Below are 21,277 nucleotides of genomic sequence, written 5' to 3' on the forward strand. Positions count from 1 at the left end.
GTTTTGGATTCTGTTAAAGGCTCGCTTTGTGGCCTAATATGTGGTCTATTCTGGAGAATGTTCCATCTGCATTGGAAAAGAAAGTATACTTGGCTGCTGTTGAGTGGAAGCTCCCTACACGTCTGAGATCAAGTTGGTTGATTGCAGCAATTAGATCTTCCGTATCTTTACTGAACTTCTTTCTAGGTGTTCTGTCCTTCACAGAAAGTGGTGTGTTGAAGTTTCCTGCTACTATTGTGGAGCTGTCTATTTCCCTTTTCAATGTTGTTAGAGTTTGTTTTATGTATTTTAGAGCCCTGTCATTGGGTGTGTATACATTTATTATGATTATGTCCTCCTGGTGTACTAGCCTTTAAAGTTTATTTTATCAAAGATTAATATTGACACTCCTGCTCTTTTCTGATTGTCATTTGCCTGATATATTTTTTTCCATCCTTTGAATTTCAGTTTGCTTGTGTCTTTGAGTCTAAAGTGTGTCTCTTGTAGGCAGCATATAGACAGATCATGTACTTATATCCATTCTGCCTCCTGTCTCTTTATTGGTGCATTTAGTCCATTTACATTCAGGTATGGGTTTAGCACTGCCATTCTGAAGGGTGTGTGTGTGTGTGTGTGTGTGTGTGTGTGTGTGTTGACACCTTCTTTGTTCCACTTAATTTTTTGTGCTGAGTCGTTTTTCTTTATACATTTTTTCACCTTTTTCATTGTTGTTGATTTTGTATTTGCTGAGTCTTTATGTTTTTCTTCTTTTTTATTTTGATACGTAGATTTGTTAGTTTCCTTTGTGGTTACCTTAAAATTTACCTCTATTTTCCTAAGTTTAAACCAATCTTTTATTTCTTGTTATCACCTTAACTTCCTCTCCCTATGAAACTTCTATGACTACACTATTTCGTCCCTCTTTTTTGTTTTAATGTTGTCATCTTTGACATATTAACATCTCTGTTTCCCTATTTCCAGGGTTTTAGCTTTGACTTATTTTTGTGACTTCCCTATCTGGGTTGATAAGTGGTTGTTCTGTCCTGTGTTCTAGTCTTGGGTTGTTATCTGATGTTATTTATTTTCTAACTGGAGAACTCCCTTTAATATTTCTTGTAATTTTGGATTGGTTTTTACAAATTACCTTACTTTCTGTTTATCTGGAAATGCCCTAATTTTGCCTTCATATTTGAGAGACAGTTTTGCCGAATATATAAATCTTGGGTGGCAATTTTTTTTTCCTTCAAGGCTTTATGTATGTCATCCCATTGCCTTATTGCCTGCATGGTTTCTGCTGAGTAGTCAGACCTTAATCTTAGTGACTCTCCTTTGTAGGTGACTTTCCATTTATCACTAGCAGCTCTTAAAATTCTCTCTTTATCTTTGGTTTTCCCAAGTTTGATTATAATATGTCTTGGTGACTTTCTTTTAAGGTCTACCCTGCATGGGATTTGATGAGCTTCTTGGAAAGAAATCTTCTCGTCTTTCACGATATCAGGGAAGTTTTCTGGCAGCAAATCTTTAACAATTCTCTCTGTATTTTCTGTTATGCCCCCCGTTCTGGTACTCATAGATTATTTCTCTTGATAGAGTCCCACATAATTCTTAGGGTTTCTTCATTTTTTTTGATTCTCTTATCTGATTTTCCACAAATAAATTGGTCTCAAGTGCTTTATCTTCAATCTCACTAATGCTGACGTTCATTGCTTCAATTCTGTTCCTCTGACTTTCCATTGAGTTGTCTAGTTCTGAAATTTTGTTGTTAATCTTTTCTTTTTTTTAAATTTTTGAAGGTTTACAGAACAAACAAGCTTCTCATTAAACAATTAGTATACATATTGTTCTGTGACATTGGTTGCCAACCCCATGACATCTCGACAATCTCCCTTCTTAACCTTGCATTTTCTGTTACCAGATTTCCTGTCCCCTCCTGCCTTTAGTCCTTGCACCTTTAGTCTCGTTTTGTTTTATTGGTCTGTCTAATCTTTAGCTGACCCTCACGTGTCTGTCAGTTCGTCATGCTGTGGGGGCTTGTGTGTTGCTGTGATGCTGGAAGCTATGCCACTAGTATTCAAATACTACCAGAGTCACCCACGCTGGACAGGTTTCAGCTGAACTTCCAGACTAAGACAGACTAGGAAGAAGGACCTGGCAGTCTACTTCTGAAACATTTAGCCAGTGAAAACCTTATGAACAGCAGCGGAACATTGCTTGATATAGTGCTGGAAGATAAGCCTCTCAGGTTGGAAGGCACTCAGAAGAACTGTGGGGAAAAGTTGCCTCCTCAAAGTAGAGTTGACCTTAATGATGTGGCTGGAATCAAGCTTTTGGGACCTCCATTTGCTGATGTGACACAACTCAAAATGAGAAGAAACAGCTGCAAACATCCATAAATAATTGGAAAGTGGAATGTACAAAGTATGAATCTAAGAAAATTGGAAGTCATCAAAAAAGAAACAGAATGCAAAAACATTGATATCCTGGGCATTAGTGAGCAGAAATGGGCTGGTATTAGCCATTTTTGAATTGGACAATCATATGGTCTACTATGCCAGGAACAACTTCACAGGAATGGCGTTGCATTCAATATCAAAAAAGAGCATTTCAAGACCTATCCTGAAGTACAACACTGTCAGTGAGAGGTTAATACCCTACAAGGAAGGCCAGTTAATATGACTATTATTCAAATTTACACACCAACCACTAATGCCAAAGATGAAGAAATTGAAGATTTTTACCAGCTTCGGCAGTCTAAAATTTATCGAACATGTAATCAGGAGGTATTGATAATTATTGGAGATTGGAACGCGAAAGTTGGAAACAAAGGACTGTAGTTGGAAAATACAGCCAAGGTGATAAAAACAATGCTGGAGATCGCATGATAGAATTTTGCAAGACCAACGACTTCTTCATTCCAAATACCTTTTTTCACCAACATAAATGGTGACTACGCATGGACCTACCCAGACTGAATACACAGGAACCAAATCGACTATATCTGTGGAAAGAGACAATGGAAAAGCTCAACATCATCAGCCAGAACAAGGCCACGGAAGATCTAAATGCCACAATCAAGCGACTTAGCTCACGGAACACTCTGCCCAACAACAGCCAAGTCTACTTTCTTTTCCAACACACATGGAACATTCTTCAGAATAGACCACATATTAGGCCATAAAGCAAGCCTTAACACAATCCAAAGCATCAAAATATTACAAAGCATCTTTCTGACCATAAAGCCCTGAAAGCATAAATTAATAACAGAAAAAGCAAGGAAAAAAAAATCAAACACATGGAAACTGAACAATACCTTGCTCTAAAGCTACTGGGAAATTAAGGCTGGAATAAAGAAATTCATAGAATCCAATGAGAATGAAAACACATCCTACCAGAATCGTTGGGACACAGCAAAAGCAGTGCTCAGAGGTCAATTTATAAATGCACACATCCATAAAGAAGAAACAGCCAAAATCAAAACATTAACCCTACGACTTGAACAAATAGAAAGAGAGCAGCAAAAGAAGGCTTTGGGCACCAGAAGATAGGAAATAATAAAGATTAGAGCAGAATTAAATGAAATAGAGAATAGAAAAACAGATGAAAGCATCAACGACACCAAAGGCAGGTTCTTTGAATAGATCAACAAAATCAATAAACCACTGGCCAAACTAACAAAAGAAAAACAGGAGAGGAAGTAAATAACCCAAATAAGAAATGAGATGGGTGATAATGCAACAGCCCCAACTTAAATTAAAATGATCATAACAGAATACTAGGAAAAACTGTGCTCTAACAAATTTGAACCTAGAGGAAATGGACAAATTTCTAGAAACATACTACCTACTGAAACTGACAGAAACGGAGGTAGAACAACTAAATATACCTATTACAAAGGAAGAGACTGAAAAGGTAATTAAGAAACCCCCAACAAAAAAAAGCACCAGCCCTGATGGCTTCACTGGAGAATGCTACCAAACATTCAGAGAAGAGTTAACACCACTACTACTAAAGGTATTTCAGAGCATAGAAAAGGAAAGGATACTCCCACACTCATTCTATGAAGCCACCATAACCCTGATACCAAAACCAGGTAAAGACACCACAAAAAAAGAAAATTACAGACCTATAACCCTCATGAACTTAGATGTAAAAATCCTCAACAAAATTCTAGCCAATAGAATTCAACAACATCTCAAAAAAAAAAATTCACAATGACCAAGTGGGATTCGTAGCAGATATGCAGGGATGGTTTAACATTAGAAAAACAATCAATGTAAACCATCATATAAATAACACAAAACACAAGAACCACATGATCTCATCAATTCATGCAGAAAAGGCATTTGATAAAGTTCAACACCCATTCATGATAAAAACTCTCAGGAAAATAGGAATAGAAGAGAAATTCCTCAGCATAATAAAGGGCACTTATACAAAGCCAAAAGCCAACATCATCCTAAATGGAGAGATCCTGAAAGCATTCCACTTGAGAATGAGGACCAGACAAGGATGCCCTTTATCACCACTCTCATTCAACATTGTGCTGGAGGTCCTAGCCAGAGCAATTAGGCTAGAAAAAGAAATAAAGGTCATCCAAATTGGTAAGGAAGAAGTAAAAGTATCGCTATTTGCAGATTATATGATCTTATACACAGAAAGCCCCAAGAAATCCTCAAGAAAACTACTGGAATGAATAGGAGATTTCAGCAAAGCATCAGGATACAAAATAAACATACAAAAATCAGTTGGATTCTTCTACACCAACAAAGAAAACGTCGAAGATGAATTCACCAAATCAATACCATTTACAATAGCACCCATGAAGATAAAATACTTAGGAATAAATCTAATCAGAGACATGAAAGGCCTGTGCAAAGAAAACTACAACACACTACTGCAAGAAACCAAAAGAGACCAATATAAGTGGAAAAACATACCTTGCTCATGGATAGGAAGACACAACATTGTGAAAATGTCCATTCTACCCAAAGTGATCTACAGATGCAATGCAATCCTGATCCAAATTCCAAAGGCATTTTTTAAGGAGATGGAGAAACAAATCACCAACTTCATATGGAAAGGGAAGAGACCCTGGATAAGCAAAGCACTACTGAAAAAGAAGAACAAAGTAAGAGGCCTCACGCTACCTGATTTTAGAACCTACTATACTGCCACAGTAGTCAAAATACTCTGGTACTGGTACAACAACAGATATACAGACCAATAGAACAGAATTGAGAATCCAGACATAAATTCATCCAAGGGCCCAAAGTCTGTTAAATGGGGAAAAGGCATTCTCTTTAACAAATGGTACTGCCATAACTAGATATCCATCTGCAAAAAAATGAAACTAGGCCCATACCTCACACCACGCACAAAAACTAACTCAAAATGGATTAAAGACCGAAATATAAAATCTAAAATGATAAAGATCATGGAAGAAAAAATAGGAACAACACTAGGAGCCCTAATACATGGCATGAAGAGTATACAAAACATTACTAACAATGCACAAACAGCAGAAGTGAAACTAGATAACTGGGAACTCCTAAAAATCAAACACTTATGCTAATCCAAAGACTTCACCAAAAGAGTAAAAAGAAAACCGGCAGACTGGGAAAAAATTTTGGTTATGACAAATCCAATCAGCGCCTAATCTCTAAAATCTATAAGATACTGCAGAACCTCAACGACAAAAAGACAAATAACCCAATTAAAAATTGGACAAAGAATATGAACTGACACTTCACCAAAGAAGACATTCAGGAGGTGGAGCCAAGATGGCGGAATAGACAGATGCTTCCTGCGAGCCCTCTTACAACAAAGACCCCAAAAAACAAGTGAAACGAGTATATTTATGAGAAGCGACGAGACCTGAACATCAAAGGCAAGCTTAGAAAACGAATTGAGGGGTAAGGGGAGGAAGAGACAGTTTAGAAGTGGAGAGAAGTCACCGGACCTTAATCACAGGGACCCCTCAGGCACCATTCCTGGGAGCAGCAGTGGTGGGCTGGTACTACCATTTGGCTGCAGTTGCCTAAAGGAGAAGCATCCAGCCACACAGCCTACTCACACCTCTGGAACCAGAGAAGAACGGCGCTCTCGGCAAAAGCTAAGTACTTGTGTATATTTTACCGTACCCCCTGCCCCTGCTCTCGAGCTGGCTTTAGCGGCTGATTTCCCTGGGCCTGAGACAGACCCTGTTGAGCGCCTAGAGCCATCCTCTGGCCTTGGTGAAGAAATAAATTTGCAGTTGGGGAAAAGATAATTTGCCAGCTCCACTAACCGGGGGGAGCTCAGGATGGAAACGGCTCCTGTCCAGGCATAAACAGTCTGTGGACTTTGAGTACCTTTCCCCTCTGCATGGACCTGTGTGGGCCTATTTCAGGAGAATAGGCCCTTGTGGGCAAACTGCAACTGTTTCAGCTGTGTGGCGGAGATGTGGGTGTTTGATGTCTGACATTGCTTTGCCTATTAAACAGGGCCCTCACCCACCCACATCAGGGGCCTAGGGACTGGTGTCTCCACTCAGGTCACCCAGCCACCTGCGACAGGAGTCCAAGGATAACTGGTACCTCCCAGTCCGTACAACCAACACGTTCGGTGCCCATGGTCCGTCTGCAGAACCAACCCACCTGTACATTCTATGGAACAGGGACACATTTTCATCAGACACATGTGGGGGAGGGACGATTCTCAGCCCCTTGCCTTGTTCAGAGTGTGACACCCCGCTGCAACCAGATACCAGTATCTACACCAATCACCCCTGCCCATCTAAGACTGTAGTACAGAGCCTGTACCGCACACTTAATGATCAGCTACCTGGATACCTGAGCTGAATTCATACAAGGAAAGTGAAGGGACTCCCAGACTGATACACCTGATAATAGCTCTAGCCACTGGGGGACACGACGTCAGAGCTCCAAAGGAGAAAATAATCAAGCTAGCTCACTCAAGCAACCCATTTGGGCATATCAAAACAAAATAAAGCAAGAAGCTATGACACAGTAAGCAAACATAAAATAAACTAATACAATAACTTATACATGGCTCAGAGACAACAGTCAGTATCAAGTCACATAAAGAAACAGATCATGATCACCTCAACAAGCTCTCAAAACAAAGAATCAAGGGATCTTTTAGATGAAAGTGCCTTCCTGGAATTACCAGAGGCAGAATACAAAAGATTAATATACAGAATCCATCAAGACATCAGGAAGGAAATGAGGCAATACGCAGAACAAGCCAAGGAACACACAGATAAAGCAACTGAAGAAATTAGAAAGATTATTCAGGAACATAATGAAAAGTTTAATAAGCTGGAAAAATCCATAGACAGACAGCAATCAGAAATTCAGAAGATTGACAATAAAATTACAGAAATAGACAACTCAATAAAAGGCATAGGAGCAGAATTGAGCAAGTGGAAGGCAGAATTTCTGAACTTGAAGATAAAGCTCTTGGCACTAATATACTTGAAGACAAATCAGATAAAAGAATTACTAAAAATGACGAAACCTTAAGAATCACGTGGGACTCTATCAAGAGAAATAACCTACGAGTGACTGGAGTACCAGAAGAGGGAGAGATAACAGAAAACACAGAGAGAATTGTTGAATATTTGTTAGCAGAACTCTTCCCTGATATCTTGAAAGATGAGAAGATATCTATCCAAGATGCCCATCGAACTCCACACAAGGTAGATGTTAAAACAAAGTCACCAAGACATATTATAATCAAACCTGCCAAAACCAAAGACAAAGAGAGAATGTTAAGAGCAGCTAGGGATAAACGAAAAGTCACCTAAAAGGACAGTCAATAAGAATAAGCTCGGACGGACGACTTGGCAGAAACCATGAAGGCAAGAAGGCCATGGGATGACTTATATAAAAAAATTGAAAGAAAAAATTGCCAGCCAAGGAACTTATATCCAGCAAAACTATCTCGCAAATACGAAGCTTAAATTAAGACATTTCCAGGTAAACAGAAGTTTAGGACATTCGTAAAAACCAAACCAAAACGACAAGAAATACTAAAGGGAGTTCTTTGCTTACAAAATCAATAATATCAGGTATCAACCCAAGACTAGAACACTGGGCAGAGCAGCGAGAAGTCAACCCAGACAGTGAAACCACAAAAAAAAAAAATCAAGGAAAAAAACCACTCAAAACAGGGAAACAGAGATGTTATAATGTAAAAGAAGACAACATTAAAGCAATAAAGAGGGACTAAGAAATGTAATCACTGATCTTCCACATGGAGAGGAAGATAAGGCAATACAAAGAAATAAAATTAGGTTTAAATTGAGAAAAATAGGGGTAAATAATAATGCAACCACGAAGGAGACAAACTATCCTACTCATCAAAATAAAATACAAGAAAAAAATAGAGACTCAGCAGACACAAAATCAACAACAATGAATATAAGGAAAGGACAATCTATAAAGATAATCTACTCGACGCATAAATTAACTGGGAAAAAGAAACTGTCAACAACACACAAAAAAAGACATCAAAATGATAGCACTAAATTCTTACCTATCCATAATTATGCTGAATGTAAATGGACTAAAAGCACCAATAAAGAGACAGAGAGTGGCAGAGTGGATTAAAAAACACTATCTGTCTACGTGCTGCCTACAAGAGACACATCTTAGACTTAGAGACAAAAACAAACTAAACCTCAAAGGATGGAAAAACAATATCAAGCAAACAACAATAAAAAAGAGCAGGAGTGACAACATTAATTTTGGAAAAAATAGACTTTAAAGTTAAATTCATCATAAAGGATAAGGATGGACACTATATAATGATTAAACGGATAACATACCAAGAACATATAGCCATATTAAATATTTATGCACCCAATGATAGGGCAGCAAGATACATAAAACAAACTCTATCAGCATTGAAAAGTGAGATAGACAGCTTCACAGTAATAGTAGCAGATTTCAACACACCACTTTTCGTGAAGGACAGAACATCTTGAAAGAAGCTCAATAAAGACATGGAAGATCTAAATGCCACAATAAACCAGCTTGACCTCATGAACATATATAGAACACTCCACCCAACAGCAGCCAAGTATATTTTCTTTTCTAGTACACATGGAACATTCTCTAGAATAGACCACATATTAGCTCATAAAGGAAGCCTTAGCAGAATCCAAAACATTGAAATATTACAAAGCATCTTCTCTAACCATAAGGCCATAAAAGTGGAAATCAATAACAAAAAAGAAGGGAAAAGAAGTCAAACCCTTAGAACCTGAACAATGCCCTGCTCAAAAAAGTCTGGATTATAGAAGACATTAAGGATGGAATAAAGAAATTTCATAGAATCCAATGAGAATGAAAACACTTCCTATCAGAACCTTTGGGACACAGCGAAAGCAGTGCTCAGAGGTCAATTTATATCAATAAATGCACACATACAAAAAGATGAAAGGGCCAAAATCAAAGATTTATCCCTACAACTTGAACAAATACAAAGAGAACAACAAGAGAAACCCTCAGGCACCAGAAGAAAACAAATAATAAAAATTAGAGCAGAACTAAATGAAATAGAAAACAGAAAAACAATTGAAAGAATAAACAAGACCACAAGCTGGTTCTTCGAAAAAAATCAACAAAATTAATAAACCATTGGCCAAACTGAGAAAAGGAAAACAGGAGAGGAAGCAAATAACCCGAATAAGAAATGAGATGGGTGATATTACAACAGACCCAACTGAAATTAAAGAATCATATCAGATTACAATGAACAATTGTACTCTAACAAATTCAAAAACCTAGAAAAACAGGATGAATTCCTAGAAACACACTACCTACCTAAGCTAACACAAACAAAGGTAGAACAACTAAACAGACCCATAACAAAAGAAGAGATTAAAAAGGTAATCAAAAAACTCCCAACATAAAAAAGCCCTGGCCTGGACAACATCACTGCAGAGTTCTACCAAACTTTCAGAGAAGAGTTAACACCACTACTACTAAAGGTATTTCAGAGCGTAGAAAAGGACTGAATACTCCCAAGCTCATTCTATGAAGCCACCATATCCCTGATACCAAAACCAGGTAAAGACACCACGAGAAAAGAAAATTACATACCTATATCCCTCATGAACTTAGATGCAAAAATCCTCAAAAAAATTCTAGCCAATAGAATTCAATAACATATCAAAAAAATAATTCACCATAACCCAGTGGGATTCAAACCAGGTATGCAGGGATGGTACAACTTTAGAAAAAGGATTAATGTAATCCATCATATAAATAAAGCAAAGGACAAGAATTACATAATTTTATCAATTGATGCAGAAAAGGCATTTGACAAAGTTCAGCATGCATTCATGATAAAAACTCTCAGCAAAATAGGAATAGAAGGAAAATTTCTCAACATAATACAGGGCATTTATACAAAGCCAACAGACAACATCATCCTAAATGGAGAGAGCCTAAAAGCATTCCCAATGAGATCAGGAACCAGACAAGGATGCCCTTTATCACCACTCTCATTCAACATTGTGCTGGAGGTCCTAGCCAGAGCAATTAGGCTAGATAAAGAAATAAAGGGCATCCAGATTGGCAAGGAAGAAGTCAAAGTGTCTCTATTTCCAGATGACATAATCTTGTACACAGAAAACCTTAAGGAATCCTCAAGGAAACTACTGAAACCAATAGAAGAGTTCAGCAGAGTATGGTAAACATACAAAGAGCAGTTGGATTCCTCTACACCAACAAAAAGAACACCGAAGAGGAAACCACCAAATCAATACCATTTACAGTAGCCTCCAAGAAGATAAAACACTTAGGAATAAATCTTACCAGAGATGTAAAAGACTTATACAAAGAAAACTACAAGACACTATTGCAAGAAACCAAAACAGATTTACATAAGTTGAAAAACATACCTTGCTCATAGATAGGAAGACTTAACATTATAAAAATCTCTATTCTATCAAAAGTGATCTATAGATTTAATGCAATTTTGATCCAAATTCCAATGACATTTTTTAATGAGATGGAGAAACAAATCACCAACTTCATACGGAAGGGAAAGAGGCCCTGGATAAGTAAAGCATTACTGAAAAAGAAGAACAAAGTGGGAGGCCTCACTCTACCTGATTTTAGAACCTATTATACCGCCACAGTAGTCAAAACAGTCTGGTACTGTTACAACAGATACATAGACCAACGGAAGAGAATTGAGAATCCAGACATAAATCCATCCACATACGAGCAGTCAATATTTGACAACGGCCCCAAAACTGTTAAATGGGGAAAAGACAGTCTTTTTCACAAATGGTGCTGGCATAACTGGATATCCATCTGCAAAAAAATGAAACAAGACCCATACCTCACACCATGCACAAAAACGAGCTCAAAATGGATCAAAGACCTAAATATAAAATCTAAAACGATAAAGACCGTGGAAGAAAAAATAGGCACAACATTCGGAGCCCTAATACATGGCATAAACAGTATACAAAACATTAGTAACAAAGCAGAGGAGAAACTAGATAACTAGGAGTTTCTAAAAATCAAACACCTATGCTCATCCAAAGACTTCACCAAAAGAGTAAAAAGATTACCTACAGACTGGCAAAAAGTTTTTAGCTATGACATTTCCGATCAGCGCTTGATGTCTAAAATCTACCTGATACTGCAAAAACTCAACTACAAAAAGACAAATAACCCAATTAAAAAATGGGTAAAAGATATAAACAGACACTTCACTAAAGAAGACACTCACGTAGCTAACAGATACATGAGGAAATGTTCACGATCATTAGCCATTAGAGAAGTGCAAATCAAAACTACAATGAGATTTTATCTCACTCCAACAAGGCTGGCATTAATCCAAAAAACACAAAATAAGAAATGTTGGAGAGGTTGTGCAGAAACTGGAACACTTATACACTGCTCGTGGGAATGTAAAATGTTACAACCACTTTGAAAATCGATTTGGCACCTCCTTAAAAAAAATAGAATTACCATATGATCCAGCAATTCCACTCCTTGGAATATATCCTAGAGAAATAAGAGCCTTTATATGAACAGATATATGCACACCCATGTTTATTGCAGCACTGTTTACAATAGCAAAAAGATGGAAGCAACCAAGGTGCCCATCAACGGATGAATGGATAAATTAAATTATGGTATATTCACACAATGGAATACTGTGCATCGATAAAGAACAGTGAGGAATCTGTGAAACATTTCATAACATGGAGGAATCTGGAAGGCATTATGCTGAGTGAAATTAGCCAGTTGCAAAAGGATAAATATTTATAAGACCACTATTATAAGACCTTGAGAAATAGTTGAAAGAGAGAAGAAAATATTCTTTGATGGTTACAAGAGCGGGGAGGAAGGGAACGCGGGAGAGGGGTACTCACTAATTAGATAGTAGATAAAACTACTTTACATGACGGGAAGGACAACACACAATACAGGCAAGGTCAGCACAGCTGGACTAAGGCAAAAGCAAAGAAGTTTCCTGAATAAACTGAATACTTTGAAGGCCAGTGTAGCAGGGGTGGGGGTTTGGAGACCATGGTTTCAGGGGACATCTGAGTCAATTGGCATAATAAAATCTATTAAGAAAGTATTCTGCATCCCACTTTGGAAAGTGGCATCTGGGGTCTTAAATGCTAGCAAGCAGCCATCTAAGATGCATCAATGGGTCTCAAACCACCTGGGTCAAAGGAGAATGAAGAACACCAAGGACACAAGGTAATTACGAGCCCAAGAGACAGAAAGGGCCACATAAACCAGAGACTACATCAGCCTGAGACCAGGAGTACCAGATGGTGTCCGGCTACAACCGATGACTGCCCTGACAGGGAACACAACAGAGAACCCCTGAGGGAACAGAAGAGCAGTGGAATACAGACCCCAAATTCTCGTAAAAAGACCAGACTTAATGGTCTGACTGAGACTAGAAGGACCCCAGTGGTCATGGCCCCCAGACCCTCAGTTGGTCCAGGACAGGAACCATTCCCAAAGCGAACTTTTCTGACAGGGATTCGACTGGACAAAGGGATGGAGAGGGATGCTGGTGAGGAGTGAGCTTCTTGAATCAGGTGGACACTTGAGACTATGTTGGCATCTCCTGTCTGAAGAGGGTAGGGGGGTTAGAAGCTGGCAAAATGGACACAAAAATGGACACGAAAAGAGAGAGTGGAGAGAGGGAGCGGGCTCTTTCATTTGGGGGAGAAGAACTGGGAGTATGTAGCAAGGTGTATGTAAGTTTTTGTGTGAGAGACGGACTTGATTTGTAAACTTTCACTTAAAGCACAATAAAAATTGTAAAAAAAAAAAGACTTTCAAGCAGCTAATAGATATATGAGGAAATGCTCACGATCATTAGTCATTAGAGAAATGCAAACCAAAACTACAATGAGAAGACACCATCTCACCTCAACAAGGCTGGTATTAATCCAAAAAAAAACACAAAATAATAAATGTTGGAGAGGTTGTGATGAGACTAGAACACTTACACACTGCTGGTGGGAATGTAAAATGGTACAACCACTTTGGAAATCAATTTGGCGCCTCCTTAAAAAGTTAGAAATAGAAGTACCATATGATCCAGCAATCCCATTCCTTGGAATATAACCTAAGGAAATAAGAGCCCTCACACAAATAGATATATGCACACCCATGTTCACTGTAGCACTGTTCACAATAGCAAAAAGACGGAAAAAACCAAGGTGCCCACCAACACATGAATGGATAAACAAACTATTGTATATTCCCACAATGGAATATTATGCAACGATAAAGAACAACTATGAATCCTCGGAACATCTCATAACATGGATGAATCGGGAAGCCATCACGCTGACTGAAATTAGTCAGCCGCAAAAGGACAAATATTATATATGACCACTATTATAAGAACTAAAGAAAAGGTTTAAACACAGAAGAAGCATTCTTTGATGGTTACAGGGGTGGGGAGGGAGGGAGAGGGGAAGGGAAGGACAACATGCAATGCAGGGGAAGTCAGCACAGCTGGCCTAATCCAAGAGCTAAGAAGTTTCCTGAATACAACCAGACACTTCGAGGGACAGAGTAGCAGGGGCGGGGTCTGGGGACCATGGTTTCAGGGGAAATCTAGGTCAATTGGCATAATGAAGTGTATTAAGAAAACATTCTGCATCCCACTTTGGTGAGAGGCATCTGGGGTCTTAAAGGCTAGAAAGCAGCCATCTAAGATGCATCAATTGGTCCCAACCCACCTGGAGCAAAGGAGAATGAAGAACACCAAAGATACAAGGAAAATATGAGCCCAAGAGACAGAAAAGGCCATATAACCAGACTTCATCAGCTTGAGACCACAGGAAATAGACGGTGCTGGGCTACCACCAATGACCGCCTTGACAGGGAACACAACAGAGAGTCCCTGGTGGAGCAGGAGAAAAGTGGGGTGCAGAACTCAAATTCTAGTAAAAAGACCAGACTTAATGATCTGACTGAGACTGGAGGGACCCCGGAAGACATGGCCCCCGGATGCTCTGTTAGCCCAAAACTAAAACCATTCCCGACATCAACTCTTCAGACAAAGATTAGACTGGATTACAAGACATAAAATGATATTGGTGACGAGTGTGCTTCTTAGCTCAAGTAGATAAAAAATGAGACTAAATGAGCAGCTCCTGTCCAGAGGTGAGATGAGAAGGCAGAAAGGGAAGGAGCTGGTTGAATGGACATGGGAAATACAGGGAGGAGAAGAGGAGTGTGCTGTCACATTATAGAGAGAGCAACTAGGGTCACATAACAATGTGTGTATAAATTTTTGTATGAGAAACTAACTTGAACTGTATACTTTCACTTAAAACACACACACACACACACAAGAAAACAGCGAACTGCAAGGGTATGGGGAAACTGGAATCCTTATTCATTGCTGGTGGGAATGCAAAATGTTACAGCCATTGTGGAAAACAGTGTAGCGGCTCCTCAAAAAACTAAAAACAGAACTACCATATGACCCAGCAATTCCACTCCTAGGTATATATCTAAAAGACTTGAAAGCGGAGACTCAAAAAGAGACGTGTACACCAATGTTCACTGCAGCACTATTCACAATAGCCAAGAGGTTGAAACAACCTAAATGCCCAGCAGAAGAAGAATGGATAAACAAAATGTGGTACATACATACAATGGAATATTATTCAGCTGGTAGGAGAAACGAAGTCTTGATACATGCCTCAATATGGATGGAGCTGGAAGACATTATGCTGAATGAAATAAGTCAATCACAAAAAGACAGATATTGAACAACCTCACTTACATAAAAAGATAAGAAAAGACAATGTATAGAGAACAAAGTTTTTCAGTGGTTACCAGAGGCAGGAGGGAAGGCGAGAGGGGGTTTATTGCATATGAAGTACTGAGGTTCGGTTTATGGTGACGGAAAATCACATTTATTAATGGTAGGGTTGCACAGCCAATTATCGGAAGTGCTGTCAATATGTTTTGTAAAAAGTTGGATTGGCAAAAGTTGTGTGACAGACATATTTACAACAACGACAAAAAAAGAAGTATTGCTGGTGAGGCTGCTTATGCAAACAACTCATGGGATTTGGTTCCTTGGTTTGGAGGTTTAGGGTCACGGTTTCATGGGACATCCAGTCAACTGGCCTAATAATGTGTTTAATGGTTCTGTTCTACCTCCTAGTGCCTGGGGTCTTAAAAGCCTGTAAGCCAGCCATCCAGAACATGACAATTGGTCCCTAGTCACCTGGAGCAACAGAGGAAGAAGGAGAGTCCGGAATAGTAGGAGGAAATGGAACGTGTGGCTAATTGCTTCCATGAGCAACTGCCACCTTTGCCGTGAGACCTAAGGACTGGATGGTGCCCTGCTACCATTACTGACCATTCTGGTCAAGGATTCTATAGAGGAATCCTGATCAAAAGGGGAATATGCAAAACAGAATTCAAATTCTCATGGACTCCAGACTTTCTGGAGCTATAGAACTTGGATGAACCCCTGAAACTGCTGCCCTGAGATAATCTTTAAACCTTAAACCAAAAATATCCCCTGAAAGTCTTAAAACCAAACAGTAGTTTAGCTTAACTAGTATAAAATGTCTGCCTTGAGCATTATGCTCTTTTATATGCCTTGAGCATTATGCTCTTTTATATGGGATCAAATTGACAACAGCAACTTGAAAGATTAGATAGGAAACTTAAAGGGCAGTGAGTTTACGTTAATGGGGGAGGTACAACTCAGAAAAGGAAGGTGAGAATGTTGGCACAACCTGAAGAATGTAATCAATGCCACTGAATCGTACATGCAGAAATTGTTGAATTGGTGTATGTTTTGCTGTGTATATTTCTCAACAACAAAATAAATAATTTTTTATTGGAAGACAAGTATTAATTACTTGTTAGTATAAAATAAAAAGAATCAAAATAAACTAAATCTCAAGTTAAAAAATTTTTTTCTCCCTTATCCCATAAAAAAAAAATAGTTACAAAAAAATACTGATATTTCCTTCACATCATCTCTTCTACCCAGCCCCTCCTTTCCATCCCCCTGTCACCACCCTAATTCAAGTTCTTGTCCTCCACTTTACGCCTGGGTACTGCAGCATTCCCCTAAATGTGCTCCTTACCGCCAGGCTCTTTCATCCATCTACACACACCTCCAGAGAATGTGTCTAAGCCATGTTCCAATTATGTTCCTATCTGGTTTTTCACTGACTGCTTGGCCTGGCATTCAAGGCTCTCATCAATCTGATCCCAACTTCTATTTTCAGCCACCATTCCCAGTCTGGCCAAAGTGGGCTATTAAAATGTTCCCTGGATGAAAACTGCCATTTTCTACTTCCAGGCCTTGGCACACGTGTTTTCATGGGCCTAGAATAACCACATCTCCACCTCTAATAAGAACATTTGGGTAGTACTTTTACTGCTGCAAAGAACTTCCGTTTGCATTATCATATTTAATCCTCACAAAAACCCTTCAAATAAACTATTGCTAAGTGACCTGCCCAAAGCTGACAGAGACATGAGTCTTCTGATCCAAGTTTCATGGTCTTTCCATTATACCACAATTGCTGACTCACCTTTCAAAAGGGTTAATTTAGATGGCACAAAGAAAGGCGCTGAGCACATAAAGCACTCACACTTTCAATAACTATTTACTTAAAACATTTTTATCTTGGGTGGAGTAATCCAAAAGTCCAGAAAGATGAACCCACAGAGCAAGAAAATAAAAAGAAGAGCAAACACAGGGAGTGGTTTCTGACTTAGCAGAAGTCTTGAGACTGAGATTTTGTCAGAACACTCAGCCTTTAATTCACAAAATAGACCCCTATGTAAGGAGGCTGGGGTGGGGAGAAGGGAGACATACAGACAAGACATAGGAGGCTAAAGGGTCTTAATTCCAAAGCCTGATAACAGTCTTGCTCAAATTAGTTAGTTCTGAAAACAAATCTACATCAGAAAAGTGGTAGGTGAAAACTTGCACTATCTGCAGATTTCAGCAGAGAACACGACCCCTGTGTGCCTGTGTTTGTGCAGTACAAACCAAGCCTCATGGCTTAGCATAACTTCACCTGTGCCACTTTACTGCAGCTAAGCATCTCCACATCAGAAGAACCAACAAGCCACCAAACTGAGTATATCAGACACCATGACCAACAAAGCAACCTACACAGCAGCACAACAGGAAGCCTACAGACTGACACAGGAAGTACCAAAGCAACAGTTAAGAGTCCAGACAGGCTAGCCTCCTTTGGATGATGCAGACTGACAATGACACCAAGGGGCAGCTTCGCTTTTCTTTTGTCACACCTCTAGCAAAGCAGCCTGGGAGCTATCCAAGACACCTATCCCCATGGACAAAGCAGCTAACATATGTATCTAGAATTCCAGGAGAAACTTTGTTGAAAGGGGTCTATCCAAGCAAGAACATACCGAACTACTGCCCACTATCTCACCCAGAGAGAAGCATAGAAATAGAAAGACCCTGTTGCTCCATCGCCTGACACATCATTCTTTTTTCTCCCTTACCCAAAACCTACCTTGCCATCGACTCAATTCCGACTCATGACTTTGCACACATATTTGTTCCAGAGTAGAACCGCTCCATAGGGTTTTCTTGGCTGTAATCTTTATGGAAGCTGATCGCCAGGCCTTTCTTCCATGGCAATTCTGGCATGGCAACTGAAACTCCAATCTTTTAGTTAGTAGTCAAGCGCAAACCATTTGCGCCACCCAGGGGCCTATTTCTCCCCTTAAGATGCATTTATTATCCCAAAATACAGATAAAAAATAAACACACAATCCTTCACATACATTCCTTCTTTTGTAAGACAACTCAGATATATGGAAATATATTACTCCTGAATGCAGGTAAAAACCTCATAGATTTAAGGGAAAAAGTGAGAAGTTCCTGGAACTTAAATGGTAAAATGTGTTAACTTTTGGGTTTCTTTAAGTATTAACATGTCTTTGCTCTAAATGATCTGCTATTATTTTCAGTATCGGCTATGTAGGGCTTAATACAAATAAAGGAACTACAAGCAAGCCACTTCATCCTAACATTTAAGCTTTAAAAATTCACAAGGATATACAGAGTAGTAAGAGTAACTGGGTTAATCCAAAACAATATAAAAACCTGGAAGATAATCTTGACTCCACTCCCTCCAAGTCCAGTGGGTCATAAAAACCTGTCAGTGCTGCCTTCTCACCATTTGCACTTTATTTGCCTTGGTTTAGTGCAAATTGAAGAGGCCCTCATGGTGCAATAGTTAAGCACTCAGCTGCTAACCAAAAGGCTTATGGTTCAAACCCACCCAGTGGTTCCATGGGAGAAAGACCTGGCAATCTGTTTCCATAGATTACAGCCTAGATAAAAAAAAATAAAGGACATCCGGATTGGTAAGTAAGAGGTAAAACTATCCTTATTTGTGGATGATATGATACTTTACGTAGAGAACACAAAGAAATTCACAAGAAAACTACTAGAACTAGTAGAAAGATTCAGCAGAGTAGCAGGATACAAGATAAACATGCAAAAATCGGTTGGATTCCTATACACCGATAAAGGGAACTATGAAAAGGAAATCAGGAAAGTAGCTCCTAAAAAAATAAAATACTTAGGAATAAATCTAACCAGGGACATAAAAGATCTATACAAAGAAAACTACAAAATACTACAGCAAGAAACCAAAAGAGACCTACACAAATGGAAAAACGTATCATGCTCACGGATAGGTAGACTCAACATTGTGAAAATGACAATTCTACCAAACACAATGCAATCCAGATCCAAATACCAACACCCTTCTTTACTGAGATGGAAAAACTAATCATTAACTTTATATGGAAAGGAAAGAAGCCCCAGATAAGTAAAGGGTTATTGAAGAACAAAGGAGGAGGCCTCACACTACCTGACCTCAAAACCTACTATAGCTACAGTGGCCAAAACAGCCTAGTATAGACCAATGGAACAGAATCGAGAACCCAGATGTAAATCCATCTACCTAGGGCCTCCTGATCTTTGACAAAGGCCCGAAGTCCATTAAACGGGGAAAAGACAGTCCTTTGAACAAACGGTGCTGGCAAAACTGGATGTCCCTCTGAAAAAAAATGAAACAGGAGCCATATCTCACACCATACACAGAAGCTAATTCAAAATGGATCAAAGACCTAAATATAAAACCAAAAACTATAAAGATCATGGAAGAAAAAATGGGGCCAATGCCAGGGGCCCTAATACACAGCATAAATATGAACTATAACTAACAATACACAAACACCAGAAGATAAGCTAGATAACTGGGACCTTCTAAAAATAAAACACTTAAGCTCATTAAAAGACTTCACCAGAAGAGTTAAAAGAGAACCTACAGACTGGGAAAAAATTTTTGGCTATCCGACAAAGGTCTAATCTCTAAAATCTACAGGAAAATCCATCACCTCTACAACAAAAAGACAAATAATCCAATTAAAACATGGGCAAAAGATATGACCAGACAGTTCACCAAAGAAGAGTTTCAGGCAGCAAACAGACACATGAGAAAATGCTCGCCATCACTAGCCATTAGATAAATACAAATCCAAACTACAATGAGATTCCCATCTCATTCTGACATTACTGGCAAGAATCTGAAAAACAGAAAACAACAAATGTTGGAGAGGTGCAGAGAGACTGGAACTTGTATGCACTGCTTGTGGGAATGCAAAATGGTACAACCATTTTAGAAAATGATATGGTGCTTCCTTAAAAAGCTAGAAATAGAAATACTATATGAACCAGCAATCCCGCTCCTAGGAATATATCCTAGTGATATAAGAGCCATCATACGAATAGGCACATGCACACCCATGTTCACTGCAGCGTTACTCACAATAGCAAAAAGATGGAAACAACCTAGATGCCCATCAACAGATGAATGGATAAACAAACTATGGTACAGACACAAAATGGAGTATTACATAACGATAAAGCACAATGATGAATCTGTGAAGCATCTCCTAACATGGATGAATCTCGAGGGCATTATGCTGAGTGAAATAAGTCAATCACAAAAGGACAAATACTGTATGAGACCACTATTGTAAAAACTCATGAAAAGGTTTATACACAGAAAGAAACAATCTTTGATGGTTACAAGGGAGGGGAGTTTTGGGGAGGGAAAAGCACTAAATAAACAATAGATAAGTGGCAACTTTGGTGAAGGGTAGGACAGTACACAATACTGGGGAAGCCAGCACAACTTGTCCAAGACAAGGTCATGGGAGCTCCATAGACATATCCAAATTCCCTGAGGGACCAAATTGCTGGGCTGAGGGCTGTGGGGACCGTGGTCTTGGGGAACATCTAGCTCAACTGGCTTAACATAGTTGGTAAAGAAAATGCTCTGCATCCTACTTTGATGAGTAGCATCTGGGGTTTTAAAAGCTTGTGAGTGGCCCAGACTGAGTCCAGCACAACTAGATGGTGCCTGGCTACCACCACTGACTGCTTTGATAGGGATCACAATAGAGGGTCCTGGACACAGCTGGAGAAAAATATAGAATAAAACTCTAACTCACACACACACAAAAGACCAGACATACTGTTCTGACAGAGGCTGGAGAAACCCCGAGAGTATGGCCCCCAGACACCTTTTTATCTCCGTTCTGAAGTCACTCCTGAGGTTCACCCTTCAGCCAAAGATTAGACAGGCCCATAAAAAAAAGAGACTAAGGGGTCACACCAGCCCAGGGGCAAGAACTAGAAGGCAGGAGGGAACAGGAAAGCAAGACCAACGGAAACGGGGAACCCAAGG

General features: G+C 39.2%; 1 protein-coding gene across 1 annotated transcript in view; it reads right to left on the reverse strand.

Moving 5' to 3' along the window:
- GCNA (germ cell nuclear acidic peptidase) overlaps positions 1-21,277 on the reverse strand; it is a 60,493-nt gene that overhangs the window by 17,976 nt on the left and 21,240 nt on the right. The gene's annotated exons all lie outside the window — the stretch shown is intronic.

Source organism: Elephas maximus, chromosome X, assembly GCF_024166365.1.
Source record: "Elephas maximus indicus isolate mEleMax1 chromosome X, mEleMax1 primary haplotype, whole genome shotgun sequence".
NCBI classification, from domain to species: domain Eukaryota; kingdom Metazoa; phylum Chordata; class Mammalia; order Proboscidea; family Elephantidae; genus Elephas; species Elephas maximus.